At 40.5% G+C, this 11,428-nt stretch overlaps 1 pseudogene; it reads left to right on the top strand.

Moving 5' to 3' along the window:
* Window positions 1-4,977: 4,977 nt before the first annotated feature.
* On the top strand, window positions 4,978-5,935 carry LOC118586344 (annotated as a pseudogene).
* The last annotated feature ends 5,493 nt before the right edge of the window (window positions 5,936-11,428 follow it).

The following is an 11,428-nucleotide window of genomic DNA, read 5'->3' as shown; positions in this document are numbered from 1 at the left end:
TGGGTACTATGTGACATTAATGTAGCCATTAAAATAACAAAACAGAGTTATGGCTTATAACCCAGCAAAGGAACCTAAGGTGCAGCCAAGGAAATATTCCATTTATTTCAAAGAGAAAAGAGACCAGGGAATGGATAGACAAAGAAAAAACAAATAGAAAATTAGGCGGTATAGGTGCTGGGGAGATGTCTCAGTGAGAAGAGTGCTTACTGATCTTTCAGCAGATCTGATTTTTGTTCTCATTATCCACATTGAGTGGTTTACAGTTGCCCATAACTCCAGTGCCAGGGGATCCAAAGTCCTCTTCTGGCCTCTGCAGGTACTACACTGTCCTGTGCAAACCCACACAGAGATACACACATATACATATAATTAAAAATACTTTTAAAGAAGATGATCAATATCCCCAAATACTGATAATCATTCTAAATATAAACAGTATAAACATCCCAGTTAATAGATTTTCAGATTGGGGAAAACTCATTTTCATGTCTCTGAAACTCACTTTAAACAATGATGCAAATAAATTAAAAATAAAAGGATGGATCAAGGACTAAATCAGGAACATCACAAAGCAAGATGCATTTGTTCTGTTACCACCAGGCAAAGGAGATTTCAGAGAAAAATTATTACCACAGAGAAAGGGGGCCTTCTTTCAGGGAAAAAGGTGCAATATAAAGGTATGCCAGTGCTAAATGTTGGTGTTCCTAATACTAGAACTTCAAGATATGCAAAATCAAAGCACTGACATCATGCAAGGGGAAACACAAAGCCACAATTGCTCTCCCAATATTTGATAGAATAAAGCGATTCATCATATTAAACAGAAGATGCACTATCCTATCAAACAACTTGATCTGGGGACATCTATAGAACATTTAAGCTAACAACTATTGGTGAAATTATTAAGGCAACTCCAAGTAGTTAAAAGCGGGGTTATTTTGTGGGGTAACTTACAAGTGAAGGGATATGTAATAGAGTCTGGGAAAGGTGTAGCACAGTCCAGCAGTGTTCTCTGGAGAGCTCTGCTCTATCTACCTCCAGTGTCCAGGGTCCAGGAACCAAGAGAGCTGGCACATCTATGGATCTCGGGTCTTCAGGGACCTCTCTCAGCCCAGCCTTGAAGGCATGACAGTTATCGAAGCCTTGATGGGGATTGGAACTTCCAAATCAAAGCTGGAATGGCTACCCACTACAAACAACAGCTTAAAAGGCATTGTTTTTAGTAAACATGAAACAGTCATCAAGATAGATTGTATGTTGGACCATGACAGAAGTCTCAATAAACTGAAAAACATCCAAGTCATATAATCACAGTAGAACTAAGTAACAGATCACAGAACTATGTCTGGGAAATTCCCAAGTATTTGAAGACTAAGGCTCTTTTATAACAAGAGCATAGTATATAAAACTGTGGAGCATCTAACTCAGTAAGGGGAGGGAGGGTTCGGTGGCGAGCCTGCAGATGCACCACAGGAAAAGGACTTCAGAGCAAAAATCTCTTCTCCCAACTTAAGTAGTTTTGCAGAATGCTAAAATCCAAGTCACCATGAGAACCAAGGAAGACTAGTGCAGTGAAGTGTTGATGGAGAGTCAGGGCAGCATCACTAGAATGCTCCTGAGACAAAGCCCTATGCTGCTCATCCAGAGATTATCACAGTAACTTTATATGCATAATATACAAAACTCACTAATTCATGAACATCTAATGCAGTTGTTTATATATCAATTTTGCTCCATTAAAGTTGTTATGATACTGGTGGTACTGAGTATTGCTAGTGCTGTGAGGACCTGGAAACCCTCAGTTACCAATGGTGACATTCTGTTTCCAGTCTGTTTCCCTTGTTCCTAGCAAGATTATGAAAGCCTTTTTTATTTTAGATGTAGAAACTTATTAAGCCCTCTCATAGGATGGCTTATACTCCAAGGATATTCCATTTGACTGCATACCTCAAATGTCTCTCTTCACATTTCTGTTTAATGTTAGAGTTAATGGGTGATGTGTGGCAGAGAATATGAGCTGCAAATTGCCAATGCCACTTTAACACATACAGCTACTTAAAACATTAGTCTAAAAATTTCTGAATTAGCTGTCAAATACAGAGATTCAGTGAAAATTGCCTCCCATTTTACATTAACTTTCATACCACATAGCCTTTCTGTTTTCTTGGCTGGTACTGGATTAACAGCTGAGATCACCCATGTTTGACATGTTGCAGCATTCCCATCATCACACAACACAAGTGAATATTTTCTGATAAAGAAATCCCAAGACCTTGATCCAGGGAGGATTGCTGCTCTTCTATTATTTCAGATTCTTCCAGGAAGGCTGGCACATGATGGAAGGAACAGAGGAGAGTTTGGCATAACACAGGAGTGGGATTAAAATAACTAAGTGGTTGACCAGTTGTATGGTAGGGAGGCTTGCTTTTGTATATCTGGGCAAGTGATAGAAACAAGAGCCAATGGTTTATTGTGGAAAGGAATATTTGTTTAACAACATAAATATGTGTTTAACATATGTAATATATGTTTAACTATGTGTTACATTTGTTTATGTTGCAGAGTATTTGTTTAACTATGTATAGATGTGTTGCTTTTGTTTATGCTGCATCTGTTTAATTGTGTAAAGATACATTGCTGTTTTACTTTGCCTGCCGAATTGATCTAATAAAAAGCTGAATATCCAATAGCTAGGCAGAGGAGGGTTAGGCAGGGGTGGTGGGCTGAGAGAAAAGGGGAGCCAGCCAGCCAGCCAGCTAGCTGGGGGTCCAGACAGACAGACATGGAGGAAGCAGGAATGCAGGATGGACAGTACATAGATGAGGTAAACAAGCCTTGGGGCAGCACATAGATTAATAGAAATGGGTTAATTTAATTTAGCAAAAAGCTAGCTAGAAACAAGCCTAAGCTGAGGCTGAGCATTCATAATTAATAATAAGTTCCTGTGTAATGATTTGGGGACTGGTGGTCCCAGAAACCCCAAACCACTGGTTGTTGAATCTGTCTAGGAGAGACTTTGGAGATGCACATATTAACTACACAAAATTAAAGAAGGAAAATGGAAATATTGTTTCTGGATCTGTGGTTCTCCAAAGGTGTTAGTCATGACTGTGGACACAGGGCACAGAACATTAGAATCACCCATGGCAGGGCACTCTAATCCTCAGATTAGAAAGTGTGTAAGATCCCACTTGTACACAGAATTCTTTGAAGAGGCTGAAAGCTGGTATGTTGATTTGGATTGAGTCTGGTGTGAGCAACAGACTCTGTGTAAATGCTTCACAGTGTTGAGTGTTGCTCTGTGATTGACAAGATACAGCTCAAGGCCACAGAAGTGGTTGACACAGCAGTGCTCCAGTGCACCAATACGTGTGGATCTGTAACCTCTTTCTGTGTCCTGGGGTTCAACTCCAAAGTCTTGCTCATGCTCAGTAAGTGCTCTACCATTGACACATCCCCAGCCCTTTAACTATTTTAAATTGTGCAAGCAGTTGGAGGCTTGGGATAAATATTATTGGAAATAATAGCACAGATTTTCCAGGACAAATTATTCATGAGAAATCCTATTTAATCAAGTTTTATTGAACAGAATAATCCTAATTTTAAGAATTGTTTTCTATGTCTCTGAAAATTTTTTCCTATCTGCTGATTAGGTGCCATCACAGTGGACAGTGGACATGAATTAGCCAGGCTGTGATCTATGCTTTCCAGTTTAGACATCCATCTGCAAACAGAGAACTAAGGTGTTTGTTGTTGGTGTCTTGCTTCGTGTTTTCCTTCAGCTCTGATATTAAATTGGAATAAGATGGACTTTTGAAGAACAATTTATTTTGGGGATGAAGATATTATTTCTTGATTTCTCAAGTCAATTTCTTCCACTATTATTTATCTTTAAAAAAAAAACTCCCTTTGATCTTTTCTCATCTCATATTTTATACACTCTCAGAGATAGGCTAAGGAGAAAAAGGAAGATAAATGTTAAAAGCTGTTTTATTGCTCATTCTTAGTGACTATTTAGAGATGAGATCAGTGTTATAAGACAGTTTGTTTACTACTTGTGTGGTTTTATAAATGATTGTACATTTTGATTAGTTACAGCCTGTCTCTGTTCTTATGATATTTTATAATAACAAGTACCCCTTCCACCATGTCCCATAAGAATCAGGGAAAATACCAACGAGATTGTTCAGTGGGTATAGGTGCTTGCCACTAAGCCTGGTGACCCGTGTTCAATCCCCAGAACTCATCTGGTGCAAGGACAGAATTGGCTTCCCAAAGTGTCCTCTAACCTTCACATGTGCTCATATGCCTGTGTGTGCACATGCACTCATACACACACACACACACACACACACACACACACACACACACACACACACACACACACGGGGGGGGCTGTAAATTTAAAATAAAAATCAAGGGAAGACTCAAGTTGGATGTTGTATTGGGGTCTAAATTTGATAACTTATCTGAGTTCATTATCACTGAACAGCATGTGAATTCTCTTTTAAAATCTCGTGGACTTTATTTCTTAAAGCAGTTTTGAGTTCCCATATGCTCTGTCCTTACACTCCAATTTTCTTGCTATTAACATTTTGCATCTGTATAGTTCAATTGTTGCAGCTATAATAAACAAATATGGGGCCCACCAAGCTCCAGGTTGTAGGTGACCTCAGCGTTGCCTGAATGGAAAATCTAGGGGATGAGGCACTAACCTTGATATGGCTGGCTCTCCTGGCCACCAGGAATGGAACCAAGGTTTCAAGGCCTGCCTTCTCTCCTAGAATGCTGCTGCTGGGGCAGGAGGCATTTCTTTTTTGGCAGCTGTAAACCGGCAGTTCTAGAGGTGGCTGCGCTGTCCTGCAAGGCAGAGGTGGCACACAGCTCCTATAAGGTCCCTGCCACCGGCTGGCAATGTCCACCTGGAGCTTTTGCCTTTGCGGTGGGACTTTGGCCGACTTGTTGGAGCATCTCATGGCCACTAGCAGATCCCTGGTTCCTGACTGGCTGCGCCTGCCACTATGCTTCTTGGGTGTCTTTGTCTGCTATTTCTACTATGGGATCCTACAGGAGAAGCTAACAAGAGGAAAGTATGAGGAAGGACCCAAACAGGAGACATTCACCTTTGCCTTTACTTTGGTTTTCATCCAGTGTGGGATTAATGCTAAGTTTGCCAAGATCTTGATCAGTTTTTTGACACTGCCAGGGTGGATCGTACTCCGACCTGGCTCTATGCTGCCTGCTCTGTCTCCTATGTGGGTGCCGTGGTCTCCAGCAACTCAGCACTACAGTTTGTCAACTATCCAACTCAGGTCCTCGGTAAATCCTGCAAGCCAATCCCAGTTATGCTCCTTGGGGTGATCCTCCTGAAGAAGAAGAACCCAGTGGCCAAGTGTGTGTTGCTAATTGTGGCTGGTTGTAGCTCTCTTCATGTACAAGTCCAAGAAGATGGTTGGGATAGAAAAGCACACAGTCGGCTCTGGAGAGCTGCTTCAGCTCTTGTCTCTGACCCTGGACGGACTGACAGGTTTTCTCAGGATCATATGCAGGCTCATTACCAAACAGGTTCCAACCACATCAACCTTTAGTCCACATTGCTGCTTGGTGCTGGGATCCTGTTCACCAGGGAACTCTGGGAGTTGTTAAGCTTCGTTGAGAGGTACCCGACCATCATCTATAACATCCTGCTCTTTGGCCTGACCAGTGCCCTGGGTCAGAGCTTTATCTTCATGACAGTTGTGTATTTTGGTCCCCTGACATGCTCCATCATCACCACAACATGGAAGTTCTTCACCATCTTGGCTTCTGTGATCTTCTTTGCCAACCCCATCAGCTCCATGCAGTGGGTAGGCACTGTGCTGGTATTCCTGGGTCTCGGTCTTGATGCCAAGTTTGGGAAAGGAGCAAAGAAGATTTCCCACTAGGAAGAGAGAGGCTTTTTCCACTCCAGAAACACATAAATTATTATCTCCAACGGTGACATCTTGGGAAAATGGACTTAAATACGATAAGGGATCGGGTTCCATTCTTTTTATAAAAAAATAAATAAAATAAAATTTAAAAAAAGCAAGATGGAATATTCTAAACAAAGCAAAAAGATAGGTTGCTAATGTCTGGTTTTGCACAGTCTAGCACAAATAAAGAGAAGAAAGGCAAATTGGAAAAAAATAACCAAAAATATTATGGGACAATATTATTAACCAAGGAAAAGTATTCATATCTGGGTTCACCCTTTATGTCACAGGGGTTTTGGCATCTGTAACTATGCACATAAGTCATTACAGGATCATCCAGGGGAAGTCTCCTTTCTTAAAAATCACCCCTGCCTCCTTCCACTCTTCCCACCTCCCAACCCTGGCCAGCCACTGATCTCTTACTGAATTTTGTTTCAGTTTTCCAGAATTTTCTTGACTGGAATCATATGGATGATAGCATTTTTACCTTGGCTTTTTTTACTCATTAACACTTACCTCAAATTCTTTTATGTGTTTCCCATGGCTTCTTTTTCACTGATGAGTAAATCTCACTGCACAGAGATAACCATGTGTATAGCCATCTATTTTCCAATTTTGTCCATTTTATTCTTTTGATGATGGTATCTACAACATGCCTGTCATGAATGGCTCAACAATGCTTCCACAAGGATGCCCAAGCTACTCCCTGGAGTAGCAACAACAAACCTTTACAGAAGGTACTAGATTAAGGGTATTACAATAACAGATCATTCAAAATGTAACTAACAATATGTCCCCTTATAAGAATGAAGCAGAAGGCCACTTGACCACAACGAGAAGTTCAGAGTATCATGGTCACAAGACAAGAAGTGTAGGCTGGGGAAGTATCCCTCTTCAACATCAGAAGCTTAGAAACAAGGAACAGATATCTCTGGAGCCTCTAGCCATTGTGTAGTCCTCCCTGTGCCCTGATTTCATGAAACTGATGGGACTTCTATCCTTGAGAACTATGAGAGATGTGTGTGGCTTTATGCACCCAGTTTGTGATCAACTGTCCACCACTTCTGTATGGTTGGGATCCATTTAGCAAATGTTACTCAGGAAATTTGCTGGAACAGCTGCTACTGCTTTTCATTCCCGTGTCTGAGCATGAACCCTGGGCAGAAGAAGCCCAGGCACAGGATAGCTGGAGATCGGTCACTCCAGTAGATGCAGCAAGGTCTACCTGGCTATAGGACTGAACTGCTAGTGTTGGCCTCAGTCTTGAGGGTAGCACCTCCTAAAAATAGTCACTTAGTGTTTAATCTGTTGTGCATACCCAAGGAATTTTGAAGCTACATAGAAATACTGTACTTTCATTCTTTGTCTGATGGGTTATTGTCTAATGTTACTCTTGGTTCAGCTTCAAAATTCAATCTGAGAATTGTAGTGTTGCTGCTGAGGCAGCAGGGTTGGGGAACCCTAGATAGTCTCACATATGTGCACCAGGCTTTTTCTTTTGGGCCACCCACCAATCAGATCACAAATCATGACACAGAGTCTTATTATTATTATGAATGCCTGGCCTAGGTTAGGCTCATTTCTGGCCAGCTCTTTTAACTTAAATTAACCTGTTTCTATTTATCTACCTTTTGTCTCAGGGCTTTTTCCTTTCTTTTTGTATATCTTACTTTACACTGCTTCTCACGTCTTCTGCCTGGCTGCTGCCTGGCTTCTGTCTTTGGGCATGTCCCTCTCTTTCTCTCCTCTCTTCTTTCCTCCTTTCTTCTCTCTTGAACCTAGAATTCTCCTCCTATTTATTCTCTTTGCATGACAGCCCCTCCCATCCTTTCTCTGCTTAGCTATTGACCTTTAAGCTCCTTCTTAGACCAATAAAGTGCCTTAGGCAGGCAATGTGAAACAAATGCAACACATCTTTACATAATTATACACACATCCTTACATTGTTAAACAAATGCAGCATAAAGAAATGTAACACACCTTTACATAGTTAAAGTAATATTCCACAGGATAAACATAAATAATACATCTTTGCCCAGTCAAAACAATATTCCACAACACATATGAATATGTAAGGATTTCTAGGATGAAAAATCCCAGTAAAGTAACTTTTTCTTTGCTTGTGATGAAAGAAGCATTGATAGGAAATTGACTAATAAAACAATAAATGTTAAAATAGACATAGAAAGGAGGGAAATAAAAGGCTGAACCATTTCTTGAGCACTGAAGGAGAAGCATAGACTTGGCCCTCACCCAGGGCATGATGGTGGCAGATGGTCTGTTTACTATCTTCTGCTGAGTGAATTACTGAATGAGCAGCCTGAGTCCAGTGAGTAGGCACAAAGATGAAAGTTTTCTTTAGGATGGGGACAGCATCCTTGATATAAATTCTTAGAAGAAAATTGTCAACTTCATCCTGTTTTATTGATCTGAAAAGTGGTAGAAAAATGTCACAGAGAGAAATCAAGTAGAACATTATTTCCAACTTTAGCTCATAAGAGCCAAAGTGATGAGACGAAGCTGTTCTCTCTTGGCACAACACAAAGCACTGCTGACCAACTCATGCATCTGAAAGGAGATGCTGAGTTTTGGAACCCCAGAGCTGCGCCTTTTATGTGGAAAGACAAAAAGCACAGTCACTACTGAGAGGTCTCCCTGATGAGTAATGAAGTGGAGCCAAGAGGAAGCAGAGGGAAGTGTAAGATCTGTGCTTCTTTCCTGCAGTTGTACACCTGTCCCAACATGAGCTGCATGCAAGTGGAGACTGCTGTCTCCCTGCTCCAGCCCCTGCAAACACACACCACCCCCACACACAACTGGATGCACACATATACACAACCAGATGCACACACACACACACATGCACACACACATACAACTGGATGTACACACACATACAACCAGATGCACACACACACAACCAGATACATATACACACACGCACAACTGGGTGCACACACACAAAACCATATGTGTACACACAAAAAACCCTATGTACACACACACAACTGGATGCACACACACACAACTAATGCACACACACAACTGAATACACATACACACAAAAAGATGCACACACAAATTTGTACACACACACACACACACACACACACACACACACACACACACACCTGGATGCACACACAGACATACACATACATGCACATGGTTTAGGCTTGTTTTGAGCCACCAGGTGACATGTTTATTTTGTTTTGCTTTGGACACTTCTGAGGTGACAGGCAAATGGAAAGAACGAAGACTTTCGCAGTCTACCCGCTAGGTGACAACCAGAGGAAGGAAGTGGCTCTTTTGCTGTGACAGAGTGACTCTTGGAGAGTAGCTCAACTCTCGTGTTACCTGTCTTCACCTTCATTCTTGATGTAACAAGACTTGTTAAGATTGTTCCTTCTTGTGTAATGTCTATTATACTAATATCCTGTCAGTGTTAGGTCCTTGAGAGACACTTTTTAAAAGTCTCTATTGTGTTTTTCTTCTCTATACCTGCTTATTGTCCTACAAAGACAAACTTTTGGAGAGGGAGAGTAGATAGGTACAAATGTGTGATTTGCAAAATAGCGAAAGGCCTGTTTAACCACATCACTTCTCATTATTTTTCTATTGGTCTCTTCCCTTAACATTTAATTTCATTAAAAGTTTTTAAAATTTTGTGTGTATAATTGTTTTGCTTGAGTGTATATGTCTGTACCACACGTGTGCAGTGTTCCCAGAGGTCAGAAGAGGGCATTGGATGCCCTAGGACTGGAGTTACATATGTTTGCCAGCTGCCACGTGAGTGATGGGAATTGAATCTAGGTTCCCTGGAAGAGCATCCTGTGCTCTTAACCACTGAATTGTCTCTCAAACCCCAATTGATGCTATTTTAAAGGGGATGTGTTTTTTTGTTGTTGTTTTTGTTTTTGGGTTTTTTTTGTTTTTTTGTTTTGTTTTGTTTTGTTTTTTTGTTTTTTGTTTATTTTTTTGCCACCAAGAAGTGTTATTTCCTCTCTCTGGAGTTATCAGTTAAGAGAAGGTCTTCTGTATGTGAGATGTAGGAGGTTTTTTTGGGATTTTTGTTTGTTTGTTTGTTTGTTTTCTGGTTTTTGGTTTTCTGAGACAGGGTTTCTCTGTAGCTTTGGAGCCTGTCCTAGACTAGCTCTGCAGACCAGGCTGGCCTCAAACTCACAGAGATCCACCTGCCTCTGCCTCCCGAGTGCTGGGATTATAGGCATGTGCCACCACCACCTTGCATAGGGGGTTGTTTTAATAGAAAATAGTGAGAATTAGGAGGGAAAGCTCCAGAAATCCAGGGCAGAGCCCAAGATGCACACTGAAGTGGAATGCACAGCTCCATGCAGCCAGTGGACCCTACAAGGCAACGGCAGATGGAATGTAAAATGGTACAGAGGACCAGTTCTGCTAAAAATTATAGTAACTGACAAGTTCCAGTGACTGGAAATTCCTTGCAAACAAAGTTCCTCATTCCTGAAGTTAACTATTGACCTTTTCATTTAGAAATATTTTCAAACTTATGACTTGGTAATATTTTGAGAAATGTACATTGTAGGTAAGTGAAAATCTTGGGGAATCAAAGGTGGTGGATCTGTGAAAATGTCTCCCTGTGTCTACCCTGTGTCTTGGGTGGTTACAGCACCAAGTCTGGGCTGGAAACCACCTCAAGACAATGACAGACACCCTTGCCGCTTCTGGTCTTTACAGGAAGCCACAGCTAGAGCAATTAACCAAGAAGAGATGGGAATCCCTCAACTCGGAAAGGAGAATGAGAACTACTTTGACTATCAAATGCCTGAAATTTTGCTAATATGATAAGTGTAATTTTCACTTTCCTGATTACTAATGAAATAAAAAATGGCTTGATGTTTATGAAGCATTTGTGTTTCTTGTCTCTAAAAAGTTTCTTTGGTTCTTCCACCCATCACCATTAGGATTCTTGAATATTCTTTCTGGGTAAGATTTGTTTCAGAAATTGTCTGTGGCTTATTCCTGGCATTTTTTGTACATTGCCTTAATTATGTTATTTTTTTTCCTTAATATAGTCTCATTCAGTATTTATTTTTGGTAGGCATTTCATGTTTTAGGAATTTCTTTCCTCCACGGTTTAAAAAAATCACCTAATTTTCCTAAAGCTTTCAGTTTTGTTCTTTAGAAATAATTCCATCTGAAAATGAGTTTGCATTCCATGTGTATGAAGTCCTTATTTTCCACATCTGGAATGAGTTTCTTGTTGACCCATCATCTTCAGTCAAATAATCCAAACTCTTAATCACCTATAGCGCCAACGGTACCATAGAGATGTCATGTAATGTGTTTCTGGTTTTGGATTTTCTGTTTCAGTCAATGGCTTCTATATCATTCTTTATCATAAATTCATACTGTATTAAGTACTAAAAACTTATAATAAATTTTGGATATGAGAAAATAAATTCCCCTCATTTTCTATTTATATTTCTTCC

The sequence above is a fragment of the Onychomys torridus genome, chromosome 6 (assembly GCF_903995425.1).
Source record: "Onychomys torridus chromosome 6, mOncTor1.1, whole genome shotgun sequence".
Classification (NCBI taxonomy): domain Eukaryota; kingdom Metazoa; phylum Chordata; class Mammalia; order Rodentia; family Cricetidae; genus Onychomys; species Onychomys torridus.
This window is presented reverse-complemented; position numbering and strand designations above follow the sequence as displayed.